At 40.4% G+C, this 21299-nt stretch overlaps 1 protein-coding gene across 5 annotated transcripts in view; it reads left to right on the forward strand.

Moving 5' to 3' along the window:
- Positions 1 to 21299, forward strand: part of LOC129751349 (serine/threonine-protein kinase NLK) — a 306036-nt gene that overhangs the window by 40560 nt on the left and 244177 nt on the right. The gene's annotated exons all lie outside the window — the stretch shown is intronic.

Raw genomic sequence — 21299 nt, forward strand, 5'->3', positions numbered from 1 at the left:
CGTTCCCGAATCTCGATTTCTAGCGCCTTTTGATGACACCGGCGATGAAGTTCAACGTTTGAGATCCAGTTGCCAGGCCACCAAGCGCGGATGATGTTCCGCAGGCAGCGATTCACAAAAACTTGCAGTTTTCGCGTCGTCACCGCATATGTGCACCAAGTTTCACACCCGTACAGCAATACGGATTTGACGTTTGAGTTAAAGATTCGGATCTTAGTTCGTAGAGAGATCTGGCGTGACCGCCAGATGTTTCGGAGACTCGCAAACGCAAATCGGGCTTTTCTGATCCGGGTTTCGATGTCCTTCTTGGTACCACCATTAGGCGTAATCTGACTACCAAGATACTGGAAGCACTCCACTGTCTCAACCTGTTGTCCAGCTACCACGAAATTGGAACGATTTTCTGTGTTGATCTCCATCGACTTGGTCTTTCCGACATTGATTTTGAGACCTGCTGCCTTGGAGCTTTCGGTGAGGTCGTCGAGTTTGCTCTGCATGTCTTGTTGTGTTTGGGCGAGCAAAACAATATCGTCTGCCAGGTCAAGGTCGTTCAGCTGCTCCATGGTTGAAGGATTCCACGGCAATCCTCGGTTTGGTCTACAGTCAATCGATCCAGTCAAGATCTCATCCATTACGATGAGAAAAAGCAGCGGTGACAGAATGCATCCTTGTCTCACTCCAGCAGTTACCGGGATTGGTTCGGACAAGACACCGTCGTGCAAGACCTTGCACGAAAATGCCTCGTACTGTGCCTCGATGAGATGGACCAGTTTCTCTGGGACCCCTCGTCGTCTAAGAGCAGCCCAGATGTTTTCGTGGTTCAGTCGGTCAAATGCTTTTTCGAAATCAACGAACACCAGCAGAAGAGAGTCCTGGAATTCGTTGATTTGTTCCAGTATTATTCGTAGCGTTGTGATGTGGTCCACACATGATCGTCCGGATCGGAATCCAGCCTGTTGCCGTCGGAGTGTAGCGTCGATTTTCTCCTGGATCCTGTTCAGGATCACTTTGCAGAGTACTTTAAGGGTTGTACAGATCAAAGTTATGCCACGCCAGTTACCGCACTCTGTCAGGTCTCCTTTCTTTGGGACCTTTACGAGGATACCCTGCATCCAGTCGGCCGGGAATGTTGCAGTATCCCAAATGTCAGCGAAAAGACGGTGCAACATTTGTGCTGACAAGGCAGGGTCGGCTTTGAGCATTTCAGCAGGAATGCAATCGATTCCAGGCGCTTTGTTGGATTTCATGTCCTTGATTGCCGCTTCTATTTCAGCCAGCGAGGGTGCTTCCGAGTTGACGCCATTAATGCGACTTACTGTGGGCGCCTCGAGCTGCGGGTTCTGTTGGCCATTGCTATTTGTAACTCGGAAAAGTTCATCAAAATGCTCAGTCCAACGCTTGAGCTGATCTGTTCGATCTGTCAGCAGCTGACCTGCTCGGTTTTTCAGCGGCAATCTTGCATTAGTCCTTGCACCACTAAGGCGGCGAGAAATATCATATAATAATCGGATATCTCCAATGGCGGCGGCTCTTTCTCCTTCTTCGGCTAGGGAGTCTGTCCAGGCTCTCTTGTCTCGTCTACAAGCTCGTTTAACTGCCTTTTCCAGCTCCGCATATCGTAAGCGGGCGGCTGCTTTGGCTGACCCGGTACATGCCTGCTCAATTCCGACTTTCGCCTTTCTCCGATCATCGATCATCCTCCAGGTTTCATCCGACATCCATTCACTTCGTCTTCCACAAACTTTACCGAGAGTATTATGGCTCGTCGTGATAAAGGCATTCCTGATTCCACACCACTGTTCTTCGACTGTTCCGTCTGTCGGCAGCTCCGAGGCTCGGGATTCTAGCTGTTCAACGTATGCCCTTTTCACCTCTGGATTCTCCAACCGGCGGACGTCGTATCGACACCCGACTTTCTCCTCGCGCCGTTGGACACGCGCAACTCTCAGTCGTATCTCGCCAAGGACGAGGTGATGGTCAGATGCAATGTCTGCGCTTCGTTTGTTGCGGACATCAAGAAGGCTCCTTCTCCATTTTCGACTGATGCAGATGTGGTCAATTTGATTTTCTGTTCGGTCATCTCGGGATACCCAAGTGACCTTATGTGCTGGTCGATGGGGGAAGAGCGATCCACCGATCACCATGTTGTTGTTGCCACAGAATTCTACAAACAGCTCTCCGTTTTCGCTCATCTGTCCTAGACCATGGCGCCCCATGATGCGCTCAAAGTCCTGATTATCGGAGCCAATCTTTGCGTTGAAGTCGCCTAAGTGGATTTGAATGTCACCCTTCGGAATTCTCTCAACCACGCTGTTCAATTGACTGTAAAACTGCTCTTTCTCCTGCAAATCGGCAACGTCAGTTGGCGCATAACACTGGACCATTGTAAGGTTTTTAACCCGTGTTCTGAATCTGGCTACGATTATTCTTTCGTTTATCGGTTCCCATCTTATGAGGGCCGCATGGGCCTGCGGGCTTAATAGGAAACCAACTCCTCGTTCCCGAGTAGCATGTTCTCCTCGTATGCCAGAGTAAAGCAGTACTTGCCCGGACTGTGTCTTGTGTTCTCCAGTGTTAGGCCATCGGACTTCGCTCAGTCCCAATATCTCTAGCTTGAGGCTGAGATTAAACGAAATATTACACTAAAATTTATTGGAATTTATTGAAACGTGTTTTTTACTTTCTCTGTTTCTCTAAATGGTTATCTGTCTCTAAAGAAGCCTACTTAGAAATCAACAGTTCACGCTTGTGTATTCAACCAGATGTTTACATTTGATTACAAAGGATGCATTTATCGACATAAATTTCGCACCAAAAAGCATGAAGGTCTTCAAAATGTTACTTTGTATACTTATACCTACATCTAGAATGCAGTATAAAAATGGCTACATACAGCATTACTTCTGGATTATGGCCTTAGCTCCTCATAGCAAGAAGCTAGGCACTTCTCGACTTTTTTTTACATTATTTTCCAACCTTCTTTTGCCCTGAAGAAAATCTCTCAGTCTCAATTATGTTGTTAATCTGTCAACCGTTTTGCATTCCGATAGGAGTGCCAACCGCAAAACAATACCAGATTTTTAAAAAAATAAAAACAAACCGAAATGCACTTGGCAATTCTTTAGGTTTTGTTTTTTTCTTCTCTTTTCAATGGTATGTATTCTTTCTTAACATCCAAAGAAAAAGAAAATAAAAAAAGCGAAAATTCCCAACAGCGAAAAGCAGCAGATTTAGTACTAAGGGCGGCCTTCAAACAGTAGAACCATGCAATGGCGGTGGTTTCTATCCAGTAGAAATTATTCCTTCGAAAAGGACCTGATTCTTCTAGCTTTGTAGAACGCTTTTGTCGTAGAGCTGGTACAGCACCAGCACAATCTATGGAGTTCCATCCAAACAGGTCCCTCTCTAGGAGTCTCCAGGAGCCGTCGTGCAGGGAAAACGGGACCTTCATATTTCATACGCCATTCTGCCATCCAGAGTGTGTTGTGAAATAAAGGAACCTGGCACAGAATGCAAAAGGATGAACGAACACCCAAAAGCAAAGCAAGGAGAGAGTGAATGGAAATTTATCGCAACGGTTCTGTTCTCGGTTTGCCGTTTTGGAGGAGCTCCTTTTCGGTATAGGTATATGGACACAGCATCCTTGCCGAAGAATACTCTTTCCCAGCAGATTTTCTCATTTTTTTTTGTGGATTTTCGGCAATGATGCTTCATAACATAGAGAACACTGTTGAAGGGCGCCAAACCCAGAAACGAAAACTACCTGTGGTGACATTTTTGGCAAGTTTGAAAATGGGTTCGAGGACACTTGTGACATAACGCCTTTTTATACCTGATTTTTCCGGGAAGCTGTGGAAGGAGTTTTTGGAGGTGTAAAAGGCTGTTGTTTCATTTTAAGAATCTTTAACTGATTTGATAATAAGCCATGAGGCGAACAAAAGGGAATTGAGCATCGATAGAAATGGATCGGTTAATGCTAAACTTTAAGTTACTAATGTCAAAACGCAATGCGTTAGGCAATTTACGTTATGTTTTATGTGTAGTTGATCCAATCGTCAATACATGATTCTTAAACCTTTGCGTAAGGAGTGTATTCGAAAAAAAAAATTGCAACACTTTGTTTTGTCAATAACTTCAATAAACAAAAATTGACGAAATTTCCAGTGAAACTATCTACTAGTGTAAAGTTTACATGTTAAAAATTTGCGACGTTTTTTCAAGTGGTTTTTGAGATATCGTCCAATACAAATGGTCATTGAATTTTTTTGGACAGGATCGCAAACAATTCAGGAAAGTACCAGTGAGAGACTCAAAAACAGCTGGAAATCAACTGGACCTTAGTTCAGTCAGTGTTAGTCACTGAACATCGAATGAGGGTCGAATAGTTGATTTCCCTGGCCCTGCTTCATTTCTGCAAAGTAAAATAGCTGCCGCCGTAAAATAAACAAAATACGGTGGTCAAGTCGTGCGCAAAATATTGGAACCACAAGAAGGGATTTTTTTGAAAAATTACGTAAAGGACAGCAATACGAACTCTTCAGTGGGCTCATGACATGTTTCCAGCCAGAAACTTTTCGTTGCCAAGTCTCACTTGGAAGTTCCGAAGATAAAAAAAGGAGAAATTTTTTTTTTTAAATTCAATGTCTACACTTGAGGTGGCTGACGATCTGTGGAAGCTGCAAATCAGTCTGTCTTATTCATATTCATATAACTATTGACACAATGAATGGCTGAATATTCAAAGAAGGTTACCTCTAAATGCGCCCTTTTTCCTTGAATAACACTTCCATAGATCCTACAAAGTTGATGCTATGTTTTGGATGAATCTGGAATGGTTACTTGAAAACAGAGATGGGTTTTGAAAATCAATCTTCAATCAATCAATCCTTTTGACAGGAAGTCACAAAAATTTGCACATGTAAACATTACATTAATAGGTAACTTCACTGAAAATTTTATCAATTTCCCTTCATGCATTCAAAAGTTATTCACAAAATAAAGTGTTGCATTTTTTTTTCGATTACACTCCTTATATACCTCCGGTCTGGCTAAACTCTTGAAAAAAGTGGTTTCAAAATAATGTCGTTTCCGTCCGGACCACATGTTTTTTAGGACAAAGAGTCGGAGTTCATCCAAGGTTTTTCATTCGCGACTATCCTAGATTTGCAGGCTGGTCTTTCAAATAAGATGTCTGTTAAAGTGAAACACCTGGCCTGGCTTCACTTTTCCGAGGACAGAGTCCCATATTGATCATAACAAGGGCGTAAGGCGTATAACAAGGGTTGTATTTTATGAATTCTTTCCTCGCAACGAAGGGGGGGGGGGGGGGGAATCTAGGAATTTTTCCTTTAATTATATACATATTTCTTTGGAAATTCGTAAATTCTCACAATTTTTTTTTCTTTTTTCTACTTTCAGGTGAGTAACAACTAGTTATGCCTACAAGGTTCTACTCTGCTCAGTGACTCAGTAACCAACTTTTCACAACAGATAAGTATTCACTAGAAATAACTGGCTGGCGCAACTGTTTTTTCCCATAGTTATTTTTATCAATTCATTAATTATTTGATTATCCGTTAAACTGCTATATGTAATGTCATAAATGCTCTACCATCGTAATACTTCTCTAACTAAAAGTCACTATTTCGATCCATAACAACCGTCGTCCCGGAGCATAACAAATGCCTATTTAAGCCAGCTCTAAAACACATAAAAATAAAGATAGAGAGCCTCCCCCCTAGCACATCAAATGCCAAAATAGTAAAAAAAAAATCTCATTGCACGGAACGTGTCCCAAACAGAAGAAAAATGCAATCATCTGGCTCGGGTCGTTCGTTGCTTTCAGCCATCAGTGGCCATTCCAAGAGTACCTTCTCTCTTCTAGCCAGTAGATTGTAGACAAATTCTCGGCCGTGATTCGTCCGCGGCGCGTCGTCCTTCAGCTCATAAAATCCCACAACATAATGGCAGCATATTACCGTTCCGACGACGACAAACAGGAAAGAAAACCAAAATAATCAGCATCACCAATACCAGCAGCCACAATACCCTGGCATCAACAGCCATAAGCATCATCATCATCCGTCGGGGTACCGCTACTTTTGGGAATAAAATTCTTAGAATCCGTAGCATCGTAGCCTCACTGGCAGCCATCAACATAGACTGCTTTTTGTGGGTTCTTAAAATTGAGGGAAAAATCTTGGTCCCGTCTTGTTTGTGTGTGGGTGGGAGTAGAACCATATTTGAAAAGGACTAGCCCCCGAGAACATAAAATCGACGTTTTCATTTTTTATAAACTTGGGTGTCCGGTCCAGATATGTGTGGTTTTTTCGGTGTTCTGATAAAAAAAATTTGTTTGACTTGACTCATTTCTATTTCTCAATATTTTAACTTGATAATCGAATAAATTTTGCTTTTATTGTATTTTTTTTTAAATCTTTTTTTGATTTGATGCAACAATCAAGTTTTTCGATGCAACAGTACGTTTTCTTATAACAAAGCGATGTTTGAACGAACTTTTTGGTTATTCATTATCATGTATTTTTTATAATATTTTTACAAATTTTGTGTTTATTGTTTTTTTTCTATTTTATTGCTTTCCAATCATAATTCTTCTCAGAATCTGAAGTCACCTCAAGCATACCCTTAGTTATGACTTTTTTCTTCTTCACGACTTGGGGACTGAACTCTTGTAATTTTACATATGCACCCCAGCAAACACTTTTGTAGCTAAATTGAAATGCTGTTTTGAAATACGTTCCTTATCCATTCTAGAATAATCGTATGTAAGCTCAAAAAATAGCATGTACCTACCAAAGTGGAGGCAATATGCATAAAAAATTTCAATTCGTATTAAACCGACAAAAACTCCACCAATTGGGCATTATCCGACTCCTTAGTCGTACCTATTAGAAGAATGCAAGAGAGCGCAAGATAGATTTTCTCATAGCCTTCAAATCGTTGCCAGCGACAATATTTCTCAGTTCTCTCGTTGGTCAATATTACTCAATTCCCAACTGATTTTTAGACATTGAGAGGTTGCAGAGAGAACATGATGATGATTTTCTCACTTGAAGCGCGCGCGAGAGCAAAATCATTACAAAATTTACAAACATGGCGGACTTTCTATCTTATCCGATTTCAACTGACTTCAGACGACATTTTATACGATCTTTTCACTGTGTAGTTGGAATTGCGATTCGCAATATCATTGTAAACGACTTAAGTTGTCGTTTCTGCTACGATTTCATGTTTGCTGGGACGAGGCGTTTCCACCTTTTTCCATGACGTAGTAGATGACTTCGTAAATTTAACCCATGAGATTGAACGCATTCTACTCAAATGCTAGCTGACGACGTATTAATTCTTCATCGTTCACGGTTTGCTGCAGACCCCAACTTCTTTGCAGGGCAAATCGTAATGTGGACAAATCTCGTGCCATGACTGTCGTGCCGAATCCGTTGAATACAAATTTTTAGGTGTTTTTTGCAAGAAAGTTTTGCAGGTTGAGCGTGTTTTGTTGATATAGCTATAGAGATCTGTCTCTAAAAACCATATTGAATCTTAAAACCGTTACTATGCCAGCCGCCTCTAGGGAAACGATCAGGAATCCGTATATAACTCGAAGGTTTATTAGCCTCTTGCACTACTGAGGTTCCGCAGGTTTTTCTGTTTTTCTGAGGCGCATGCCATGTGGCAAATGCATTAGATCGCCAAGATATCTTCGCTATAGTTCCTACAACATTAGACTACCACAGCCTGATTTCACTATTGAGCAGATTTTTATTGGTTTGAGTTGATGGTTGATCTGATGGGATTGCATCGTCGTTGGTATCAAAAATCGTAGCATCGCTTGCCGTACCGCTACGTATAATTTTCAACAGAACGATTTCTGAATGTGCTTTCCTCAGCCACTGGAAAACTGCTTCAGTACCTCCAATCCTTAAATCTGCAAACTTTTACCGTGTAGAGAAATACCGGCCCATCTCAATCGTGTGTTGCTTTGCCAAAGTGCTCGATTCTCTGATATCTAAAAGGCTATATTCAGCAGCTAAACCGATACTCACTGAATTCCAGCACGGATTTGTAAAGAAAAGATCGACGCTGACAAACCTTTAAATGAGTGTCACACCGCAACAAATAAAAAAATGCAAATGGATTCAATATGTATCGACTTTGCCAACACTTTCGACAAAATACACCACAACATAGCAATAACAAAGCTTGAACACCAAGGGTTTCCTTCATGGGTAATAAAATTGCTACATTTCTACCTGATAAAAAGCCATGGCTACATCAACATCCGATGAACACACTCTACAGTATTCGACATGTCGTTTGGGGTTCCACAAGGTAGTCACTTAGGGCCGCTTATCTTTGTACATTTCATAAACGACATAGGTACCTACCTCTAAACTCCTAAACTCCTGTGCGTCGAGGAACTAAAAATTTACAGAGTCTTTTTAAGAAAATTTACAGAGTCTTTGACTTGCTATTGGATTGCATTGCGCTTAAGGAGGTCATAAACAAGTTATTGTTATGGTGTAATTCGGTATGAGATGGAAGTGAATGTTGAAAAGAGTAAATGCATAAGTTTTTTCAGGACTGGAGAATCGATTGTATTCGAATATTCGCGCAAGGACACAACACGACAAAATATCTCGGAGCTACTTTCGATCAAAAGCTCTAGGTCACACAGCATATCTCGACAACCACAGCAAAAGCGTTTGCCTTATTCGGATTTCATCGTCAAAATACACTGAGATTTGAAGACCCCTATACCCTTAAAACAGTGTTTTGCTCGTTAGTACGAAGTGGACTGGAATACGCTGCACCTGTTTGGGTACCTTATCAACATCAAGGGATAGAAAAAGTCCAGAAAAAATTCTTTGCTATGTCTTCTCGACCGCAGTTGCTTGTGGAGTCCATAGTTGACACGACTTCCGCTGATCATTCGCTGCCGGATCTCAAGGCTGGTGTCATTGTCTGCGGTCACCAGTGAGCCGAGATAGACAAAGTCTTCGACCATGTCCAGCTCGTCGCCGTCGATCATGACCTTGTTATTACTGGATAACAATCCGCAGGCCAGCATATATGATCTTGGCCCGCCAACATCTTGGACGTATTAATCATCAACTCAGTCCTTCCTGTTTCGCGTTTTAGTTTTTGGTAGATCCCTTCCAACACCGCAGATGATCTGCCGACTATGTCAATGTCGTCGGCAAAGCAGATAAGTTGACTGGATCTGTTGAAAATCGTGTCCCGCATTTCGCCCACCTTCTAGTGCCACGTTGAACATCATGCAGGATACACCATCGCCTTGTCGAAGCCCCCTGTTCGATTCGAATGAACTCCACAATTCACCCGAAATCCTCACATAGCACTGCGTTCCAGCCATCGTCTCCTTGATCAGTCTGGTCAGCTTCCAGGACAAGCCATTCTTCAGCGTTTCACATAACGCTGTTAAAGGCGTTTTTAACGTCTAGAGTAACAACCTCTCCATTAGCTCAGCCTGTCTCTATTCAGCGTCTCGTTGACTGTGCTGTGACATTTCCAGAAATCAAACTGATTGTCGGAGAGTTCGTCTTGACCCTCCGTATATCTCTGGGTTCGTCCATTCTTCTCTAACGTTTTACCATCTCTGTGCAGTAGACATATTGATCTGTAGGCCGACACGGGTTCCCTGGAGGCTTACTCGCTTTTTGGTTGAAGAACCATGTTGGGATAAAACAAAAAGCTTCATTCTGCGGTGAGTGACATGAGTCATTTTGAAGACAGATGAGGAGCTAGTTAGAGGATAGCAACAAGTTTCCGGAAATAAACTCTAACTTAAGTACCTAATAGGATAGATATGGTAATTGCTCGGTTCTGGTTGTAGAAAGCGTAGCTAAACTTTGAAAGTTCGTTAGTTTCTTTAAGGCCGTAATTTCTACGATTTTTAACTCACGATTCCTTTCAGGTAGACCCGCAAAGCTGTTCGTTCAATGATAGGAATGAGTCTAGTATAAGGCCTTAGTGTTTCACTTGTGGTTCGAAATAAAGATGCAAACGTTAGAGGTTTTTGTTTGGTTTGTATTATTAAGTGTACGCTATCACAGTAGTTTTGGAAGGTTTATCCAATGTTCCGTCTCACTTTTAGTTTAGTGCAGATTGCACTATTTTTGACAAAACTTTTTTACATTTGCCTTAAGCTGTAATTATCAGCCGTCCGTCGTAGTAAAGCTACTAACTTCGAATCCCATTGGTGCAAGATGGAGAGGTCTTTCATCTTGGGGGCATCCCTTCGGTTGAGTTGAGTTGTCCGTCTGAACGCAGTTATAACTCTTACTTAATATAACTCATTTTAAAGGTTATTTAGGGGAAGCTTTATTGCTGACTGGATTCTGGACTATCCGTCATGGCTGAACTAGCGTACAAAAAAAAACCAACGAAGGCGTTGCCACTCGAAGTCATCCGCACCGTGTCGACGACGCATCTGGGAGTTCACACCCTTTGCGCTGTTCTCAAGAACGCACGTTGAGTTTCTGAATAGCTTGTGTGTTTTCTCCAAGAACTTCACAACTCAGATGACCTGTGATCGAAAGTCCCACACCGCCCGATCTCTCTGAACCCGACTACCTTTGAAAAACGCCTCTTTATTGCTGTTGCCAGGAGTATTTCTTAGCTGGTTGTAAGACACGCATTGCGATGTATTGATACGATACGGTTGTTCATAACCTCAATTTAACAGAACTTCCGGACTGACCTTTGGGATTTCTTTTCGCTTATTTGGATCGGTATAACGTTCTCGCAGAAGACATTCCAGCATCAATCGTTGGATTGGTTTCCATCTTGGTGGATTCTTAATTCTTTGTAGAGCGTCTTAGTAGTTCTATGTACAGTGAAAATCAAAATTACCCAAACTTGAGAACTCTCATCTCCCAGAAACTCAGTATTGACAATTTAAGCTTGTGAAAAAATGAAAGTTTGTCAGTAATGATTCTGTCACCTCTATTGTAGGTTGATTTAAAAAAAACAAGTTGTTAACGGAGATATGTTGTTTGGTTGAAATTCTTTATTCCTGTTGTAATTGTAGGATTTCTCTCATTTACCTTGTTGTAGTTGTTCCTTCGGAAAAAGCCTCGCAAAGCCTTTTAGCATCATGAGACGGTAATAGCAAGTCCACTACAAGCATGGGTTCAATTCTCATATCTGCAGATATGATTTTATTTTAATTTGGAGTTTCAATTTTTATTGTGGTACTAGATTTTGGGACATGAGCTCGCTTAAAAGTGCTCAGCTTTTAGCTTTGCAGCTTATGTACAACCAAACTTGCAAGGAGGTAAATTACGGTATTTTCGAGGTTCAGTGTAGGTTTTTGTTGTGATATCAATTTCAAATGAAATACTATTTTGTATCGGAAACTGATAACATAATCATCTTTATTCTCGTCAAGTCTTATGAAATGGTTAGGTTACAATAGTGATTGATATGTCGGATTATCCATTCGTTATGTTGGCAACACTTCCCTAATGATTTCCTATCTGTTCGCCTGGCAACAATTCCAGTGAACACTACGAATGCACTCTTAGTCGATTCTAGAACAATAGCGAATAGACGTTCTTTTTCACCTTGCAACTCTCTGTTATTGTGAGTGAGCTTCAACAGTTTTGTTTATTGTTCATCAACAGATCACATATTGATCCAAATGATAGCTTAACAACACGAACAACAAATACATGGAATTTAACTTACACTGTAGTTAAAGCACTAAGGATTCTTCTTCGGAATAATTCCTTCGAAACGTCAAGCAGTTAAACGTCCTTATTGCACCAATTAGCGCTGTATCAGCTCCGTAGTTGTTCTGTTGGAGAGGAGCAAAGAGCTGAAGATCACGATTCCTCAAGCCTCGAGGTCGTAGGCTGAATTGGAGTTCTTCTAACAGTCCGGGGCATTCGATTCTTGACGAAAGCAGATCGGTGACGATAGAGGCCTGTGTTGCGGTCCGGCGAGCTTGCAGCGTGTCAATGTTGATTAAGCGGCAGCGATTTTCGTAGCTGGGAAGTCGGAACGGGTCTTGCCAGTTCAGGTGCCGGAGAGCGAATCGCAAAAAACGCCTCTGGATGGCCTCAATACGCTCCTAGTCATTTTGGTAGTAAGGGTAACGAACAGCAGAGGCGTATCCGAGGGTTGATCGAACCAAGCTGCAGTAAAGACTCTTGAGACAATAAATATCCTTAAAGTCTTTTGTCATGCGGAATAGAAGACTCAGGCATCTGGAAACTTTATCGATGATGTAGTTTGTGTGGATCTTGAAATCCATCCGTTTGTCCAGGATCACACCATAGGCTTTCACATGCTGAAATCGTGTAACTGCTCCATGTTCACATCACACCAGGCGGCGAAGATGTTAAACTTTCACTGCACGACATTGACATCTTCAGGGCTGTTGATGGGTTGAAACAATTTCAAGTCGTCGGCATACGTAAGTTTTGGTCCATAGAGAAGCAACAGCACGTCGTTGAAGCAGATCAGGAATATTATGGGTCCTAGGTGGCTCCCTTGAGGTACTCCAGAAGAGGGAGGGATTGGATTAGAGAACTATTCCAGTAAAGAGCCACAAATACCGATACGATCTAGTTTGGCAACGGCTATTTTGTGGTTCACCTTGTCAAAAGCCGCGGACAGGCCGGTGTACTCAAACATACTCAAAAAGTTTGGCAATCGTAAATAAGGCGGAAATACCGCGATAATTGTTAACATTGTTCCTGTTCCCTTTTTTGTGGACCGGATACATGTAAGCCTCTTTCCAAATGGAGAGGAAAGTGGATTCCGTAAGCGATGCTTGGAAGATTCGTTCTATAGGAGTCAGCATATGTGGTATGTATCGCTCTAGGAAAGTCGCTGATAGCGGTCCATGTTGACATATTCTTTTTCGAAAACTTCAATGACCTCTTCAAACGTTCTGGCGAAAATGACATCGTTGATCTTCCTTTAGGCCACACCATGTTTGATTAGCTTTTCTTTTTTTATGATAATACTGCGTTTTTGCATTTTATCAACTGCGCACTTCTCAACTGTGGATGTTGTGAGTTCGGAGTATTCGATCTATGGAATTATTCAACTGTGGACAAATTTCTACTTTTCCTAAAACGTAAGGATCTCACCCGTTATTTTTTTTTAAAGAACACATTGTCAACAGTAGAACTGTCCCGAATACCAATGCTCAAAAATTACAACATTGTTCCCTAAACCTAACGGACTCCACATACTTTTTTACGCTAGCCCTTTTTTCTGTAGCCTTACTCCAATTAATAAATAAACTGAGTATCGCACAAAATCATATTAAAATCAATCATCAGGAATTTCCCGACTACTCCTATAGTTAGCCCTTTTCCAGTAGTTGTCAGCATTCCCGAAACTTGATTAGCCCTGATGGAGTGCTGTGCCTGCACCATTTCTACTGGTAGCTAGCTAGCATAAACTGAATTACGGGACGGGACAAGTGTGCAGTTTTATACGTGACTGCGTTTTGCTCTGCGTACCTTCCGGGGACGGATGATGGTCTCGTAAAACTCTGCTGCTACTCTTCTGAATGGCGCTCCTAAACCAGCAGCAGTGACATCGCCAAGTCTTGCATTGTCACGTCTGTCGTCCTTTTTTTTTTGGAGATACGTTGAGGTACTTTTGTTCAGGCGCTGCGCTGCCTTTGTCAGAACTGATTGAATTACTCCGGAAAAAGCCAGGAGAACCAGTTGGGAACGTTTTATTTCCGCCGCGGTAGTCCGGAAAAAGAGTGGCCCCAAAAACCAACAACCAAATGCGGAATTCTGGCGGAGTTAACTGAGGACGACGACAACGTTAAAACGAGGCCCGCTTTTTTATGAGTGGTTGTAAAATTTCATGCTAACGATTATTATCTAGCAGGGTGTGCGCCTGACGGTAGGCTAAAAAAGGGTGCTCTTTGATGTCAGTCGGTCACACCGTCGAAGTCCCTTCATTTTCGCGGATCAAGAAATGATGTTTACTTTTCCCAGGGTTAACCATTTTTCCAAAAGGGCTGCAAATGGGTTCCCTCAGCTTTTATTTTCGCTAAGAACGCTGTGATTGAATTGATTTACCTGGTAACGGGAAACCCCGGTTCTATTATCACTTAGAAGTGTTCATTATCATTTATTGTTGAGGGGGAGAAACATTCTTAGTCCGCACTTTTCCCAATTGGGACTGTTTTCCAGCTTTCAACGTTGTAAAGTAGAGCATTTGTAATTAGTTTCACGCCGTTATAAATTACTGCCTACTCTTAGTCTTAACAGAACAATCGTAATGGAACTAGAATTCTTGTTCTGTCATTTTTTTCACCCGGTGAATTATCTCTGTTCCAGAACAACTTCATTTGCCACACACTCCTAATCTGATCCGAGAATGAGTAACTTCCATCCAAGAAGTTTCGCCACATTAGGAACTTACTCGTGAGCAAGCTCAAGAAATAGAACTAAGATCTTTTCGGAACAACATAAAGACACTTTTGCCTAGTGACTTTGAATTGATTGTTTGCGGATTTTCTGTTCCCACGACAATAAAATGAAAAATACAACAACAATATTGCATTATTCATCAGCATGGAGTTTCGACTTGAACAACAAGGGAAAAGTACAAGGGTGCGTAGTAGTTTCATTGGTCAGAGGCTGTTGAAATTAGTATAGTTTGCATTTGTTTTGGCTGAATTGAATCATATCAACTTTTAAAGAGTCAACATTGAAAACAAGATATGCAAGTGCTCAAACAGCCCTAACCTCCAATAGAATCATGCGATATTCGAGAATTTTATTATGTTCTAAATATTCAAAATTCAGTTTAATACATCAGTTAAAAATCAGATGAAGGTGTGAATATCAAATTTCATAGTTTCGAATAGTTTTTAGTTCTCCAAATTATTGTTTTAAAATTATAAACTGCATCAACAATAAAAATCAGGAGCTGTGTGCTTTATTAACTGTGATCGCATCAACTTGTAAATTAAGAGTTTTTGATTTTAAAACTATGAAATTTTTATCAGCTTTGGAAATGATAAATTGTCAAAATCTAAAAACATAACAACTGTGCAGTTTATTGACTGTTGATTTTATAAATTGTGACCCTGGAAAATTGACCGCGTTTTCGTTGTTAATTGAAAACTAATAAAATCTGATTATTTCAGCTTAATTGGATAATTTGAAAAGAGAAAAAAATAGTAACGATCTTGGATGTTGCATACGATTCTTCATAATTCAGGAATGTTGAATTCAAAGCTAGACAAAATCATTAAAAATGCATACCTTCAAAACTGTAAGTTGACTTTTAATTTTTTTTTTAATATCTTACATATTCTGGTATCAAAACGGTATTTTTTATTATCAAGACTTCATTTATACCTGTTTTTCGAGAGTTTTTTCATGTATGACGCTTTTTGAGCTAAAGGGGTATTAAAATCCAAAAAAACACATCAATTTTGATTTAATAATGTCAAAGAGTTCTCTATACTTTCATTTTTATCTGGTGCTAATTTCAGATTTCAAAAATTTTATCTTCATAGTTTTTTTTATCAAGCTTAAACCGCAACTTTCGTAATTGACAAATGCCAAGCAAAATAAAAACTTTTCTGCAAAAAAAAAAAAAATTATCTAAGACAAAACTTCAGTTCGGCATTCGTAGAATAAGATAGGGGTCTCTATTTATTATCCTTTTTCGTAACTAATTACCCTCTCATATCAAATTTCGTTCCATTGGTTAGAAAGTTTTCTCCAACATTTCCGCCCTCAACACAGATACAAAGGGGTCTGTAACAACCAGAGAAACATATCGTATATCCAAATACTTTCCTAAGATAAATTTGATTGCACTTGCTTAGTAAGTTCTCATATTATGCCAACATAATTGTATTCGAGCCCCTTTCCTCCTGCCTATGTACTCTCTGGAAGAAGGGTAGTGTCTCAAATCATAGATCCATTTTTCGTACCCAAATAATTTTCCTTGTCAAACTTGGTTTCATTTGTTTGATACGTTCTCGGTTCCTCTATTTCCCCTATTTTTCACTTATATCACCAACAGAAGGAGGGAGGAATCTCAATCTCAAGCGTATTACCATTTCTCGTACAAGAATATTTTTCCTTGTCAAATTTGGCTCCATTTGTTAAAAAAGTTCTCGCATTATGCCAAAAATTGGAAAGGAGCACCCCCTTATCTTTTCTACCTACCCACTGGAAGAAGGCAGTGGTACCAAATATTCATAGAATCATTTTTTTTACCCAAATATCCTCCCAAGCAGAATTTGGATACATTTGCTCGAAAAGTTCTCGAGTTATGCAGGGAATTATCATAGAAGCAATTTATGTATTCAAATATCTTCACATGCTTATTTCGGTTCAATCAACGTGATAAGTTCTCGAGTTATGAAAAAAAAAATGTAAAGGAGCTGTGCAAACATTTCTCGTTTGTTTGGGCCGCTCCTCCCTTCCAGTGCGAGAGAAGGGTCTAGAACAATAATACGAACCTTAAGCGGCCTCGAATGCACAGACAGTCAGACGACAATCAGACGACAATCATACGACAGTCAGACGATAGTCAGACAGTCAGACAGTCAGACGACAGTCAAACGACAGTCAGACGATAGTCAGACAGTCAGATGACAGTCAGACGACAGTCAGACAGTCAGACGACAACCAGATGACAGGCAGACAACAGTCAGACGACAGTTGGATGACAGTCAGACGACAGTCAGACGACAGTCAGACGACAGTCAGACGACAGTCTGACGACAATCATACGACAGTCAGACGACAGTCAGAAAACAGTCAGACGACAATCAGACCACAGTCAAACGACAGTCAGAAAAAAGTCAGACGACAATCAGACGACAGTCAGGCGACAGTCAGACGACAATCAGACGACAATCAGACGACATTCAGACGACAATCAGACGACAGTCAGAAAACAGTCAGACGACAGTAAAACGACAGTAAAACGACAGTCAGAAGACAATCAGACGACAGTCAGACGACAGTCAGACGACAGTCAGACGACATTCAAACGACAGTCAATTGACAGTCAAACGACAGTCAAATGACAGTCAAACGACAGTCAGAAGACTATCAGACGACAGTCAGACGAAAATCAGACGACAGTCAAACGACAGTCGGAGGACAGTCAGACGACAGTCAGACGATACCCAGACGCCAGTCAAACGACAGTCAGACGACCGTCAGACAATCAGACGACAGTCAGATGATAGTCAAACGACAGTCAGACGACAGTCAGACGACAGTCAGACGAAGTCAGACGATACTCAGATGACAGTCAGACGACAGTCAGACGACAATCGGACGACAGTCAAAAGACAGTCAAACGATACTCAGACGACAGTCAGACAACAGTCAGACGACAGTCAGAAGACAGTCAGACGAAGTCAGACGAAGTCAGACGAAGTCAGACGATACTCAGATGACAGTCAAACGCCAGTCAAACGACAGTCAAACGACAGTCAGACGACAGTCAGACAACAGTCAGATGACAGTCAAAAGACAGTCAGAAGACAGTCAGACGACAGTCAGACGATACTCAGATGACAGTCAAACGACAGTCGAACGACAGTCAGACAACAGTCTGACAACAGTCAAATGACAGTCAGAAGACAGTCAGAAGACAGTCAGACGACAGTCAGACGACAGTCAGACGACATTCAGACGACAGTCAGACGACAATTAGAAGACAGTCAGCCAGACGACAGTCAGGCGACAGTCAACAACAGTCAGACGACAGTCAGACAATCAGACGACAGTCAGACGATAGTCAGACAATGTCAGACGATAGTCAGACAATGTCAGACGATAGTCAGACAATGTCAGACGATAGTCAGACAATGTCAGACGATAGTCAAACGACAGTCAGACGATAGTCCAACGATACTCAGACAGTCAGACAGACAGACGGACAGGTAGACAGACAGACATTTTTTTCTCGCTAAACGTATACATTACGAAGATGTTTTTGTGGGGTTGGAATGAATCATTCAATAGGATGAAAATCCCTTTCAAAAAGGAAGATGTTTTTATAAATTCTAAAAGACTGATACAATACCTTGATAACACTTTTGTTTGAACTATTCATTTTAATTCTTCTTGAAGTCAATATAAAAGTTTTTGTATTCAATAAAGACGTTTCAACTCGTCTTTTATAACCCAGTATTTTTAGATATATAACTTCCAATTGATTCATTGTACATATAGAAAACTGACAGTTCCTCCTTATAGACAAAGAAGACTTAATAAAATCTATTTAATTGTATCGGAAGCCAAAATAAGGAGGAAATTTATAAAAAAAAGTATATAAGAAGTATAGATAACAATAAAAAGAAATTCACGATAAAAGAAAAATAACTTTGATTTTTGCAATACTTTTGACTCTTTAATATCTGAATAATATAGAGTCATCCGCTAGAAAACTATTCCATTTTCTATGAAGGTTTTCAATATTCAATGTTGCATATTTCCCAATTCCATCATCTGTTTACCCATGTTTTTTTTTTTCTCAACCGTGAGGCCTAGAATTAAAAACAGCAAAATTAGGAATCAAAATCTCCCCTACGTCTTCTGATTATTTAAAAAAAAATTGTTCGTTAAAATTGTGATTTCCCGACCTGATGAGCGTTTCCCAAACCGCCGAAACCCAAATGTAGCCAATGATAACGAAAATGAGAAACCAATTTTCCCACCAAATGACTTTGGGACCAGGAAAAAAAAACAACAATTTTCCGATAGGCTCGAATGAGACCGGCATTTTCCCAAGGAAGGCACACATGCTCTCTCCTGGTTTTCCAAAAAAAAATCCTAAAAACACTTCCCTTCCCGGTCATATTCCGACGGAGGACGACCTTCGTTCGATGTTTGCTGTGCGCAGTTTACCACTGAGCACCGGGAGAACACGTGAACCAAGTGGCTGTTCCTTCAGTTCAGCAAGCAGCAACACCAACAATCTCGGTCTTCTCCCGGTTTCGTTTCGACTCGACGACGACGTCGACGGGTTCAATAGACTTTTGGTGTTTTTTTTACTCATTTTTTTTTTCGTTTTTCGATTCTTCACTTCTACCGGAGTATCCTGGCTGGCTTGCTTGTACCGTCGTCGGTTTGTGATGGTGTTGGTGCTTTGGTTGTTTGTTTGTGTGTTTTACTGGTTCAGATAGAACACACAGAGATTAGAGAGATAGTACCGGGATCAAATTTCGATTGCCCAAAATGTGATACTGGGCGGTAGGGAAATTTGAACTTTTGCCGCGTTCCGAAGTTGTGCTGGTGCAGCTTTGAAATGAAACGGGATGTTTTATGTGGAGAAATGGTTTGAAATTACATAAATCGGGAATTACGAAAATTCAAGTTCAATAATATAATTCTGGATGTTAAATGTAAATATTATTAATACCTTAATGAAGAAATGATAATTTTTTTAGCTAAGTATTTTTAGCAAAATCACCATAAATATGTGATTTAGCTCAGCTGGCTAGTCAGTTGTTCATGAGTCGATGCTCGCAAGTTCAAGCCCAAGAGTAAAGCTTAGTGCATTTAGAAATGGGACAGTTACGAATGCGTGTATCTCAAAAACCATTCTTTTGATCGAAATACTTTCTATGTAGGAAATAAAGGTAATTTAATGATAATTCATATAAACATTTTAAAAATAATTATTTATCGTTTTTTGTATGCAAAATTTCTGAATTATTCTTGGTATTCCCTTCAGCCAGCGCACACTTTTTTCAGTCATGATACTGATCAGTTTTTCCAACTTATACTTCGTCTAATCTGTATTTTAGGTGGCTGTATTATCCTCCTTCTATTTCTGCTACTTTTCGGTTCAATACTTATATTTTTAAAGAAACTAAGAGAAATTTTGTGGAAACAGATGTTTGAAATAAAAAAAATGATTATTTTTGAGCCTTTTATAAGCGTTTTTAATGGAATTTCTGCTGGAAAAATTTGTCAATAACGAAGTTCAAACATTATGAGATTGATCTTAAAGTAAAATCGGTTGGTATAGATCGTAAGTTGCGAAGGCTTCAAACAAGATTACTCTTTTTTGGCACTTAAAAACAGCGAAAGCTAAAGCTTTTTGTTTTAAAAATTGTGTACTTTTCCACAGGAGCAGACTTTTGGCAAATCATTTTATTTTATACAAAACAACCAGGAAATATAAACTTCAATCTGCTCGGGAACTTACTACGAGCAGACACGTTATGGATTCAAACGCTAGAATTTGTTTGAAATAGGGTTTTTCATAAATTTTGTCGTCCATCAGAAATCACCTGTCTCATAGCCTCGGTACCGGCTATAAAGCTTACGAGCTCTGGTATTAACAAAAAATTGTTTTTTGAAGTTAGGTTTGTGAGACTCATAACTAAGCAACACTTTCGGGTTATCTGAGCAATTTTTTTTGACATTTCAGCGACCTACACTTAGTTTTTTACCTTAATTGAAAATGAACAATTCTGGCATGAGACTTGCCTTCCCTGATGACTCTTAACCGTAGTTGCCGATCATGTGCTTCAATCCAATGCTTGATTTGAACTTTGTGGATATTTTTAATAATGTTTTCACACTTTTCCCCCACTCATACACAGTACACAGGTTTTGTCAACTATCAATTCGAAAATGGTGGATTTTGAAAAAAAAAACTCTGCAAAATATTTATTATCATTTTTTCTTGCATTGTGAATATCTCAGAAACGCGTAAATTTAAAATTTTTAAAAAAAGGTCTGATAGTACTTTTTACAGGCATCAAAATGCTGTAAAAGTTTTGAATATCCGACCACTAGAAAATGAGATACTAGCGAAAGAAAGTGTCTCTTGCTACTCTCTGGACCATTACAGTTCGGCATAATCCAGGCTAATGAATGGATGACTTTCGATGCACTTTCACAACAGTATTTGACATGCGCACCAAAACTTAAACGATTGTCGACCATTACTTCAAGGTATTTAAGCTCCTGTTTCGAAGATGTCGTGCGTCCTCCAACAGTTATCTCTTTTGTTAGTCACGAGCAGAACTCCGGTTTTATGATGAGCTATCTGAAGCTTAACTTCCTCCGTCCAAATGCCAACCCTTTACACGGACACCGTTGCAAGGACTTCTACCTCCTCGATTGTTCTGCCGGTGATCATGAGCATGGTATCATCAGCAAATCCGACTATCTGCACGCCTGCTGGTAGTTTCAACGTTAACACCTCATTATACATGGTATTCCAAAGCACGGGTCCTTGTGCGTATAATCGTCACTCACTCTCCAATCCATGTCAGT

The sequence above is a fragment of the Uranotaenia lowii genome, chromosome 3 (genome assembly GCF_029784155.1).
Source record: "Uranotaenia lowii strain MFRU-FL chromosome 3, ASM2978415v1, whole genome shotgun sequence".
NCBI classification, from domain to species: domain Eukaryota; kingdom Metazoa; phylum Arthropoda; class Insecta; order Diptera; family Culicidae; genus Uranotaenia; species Uranotaenia lowii.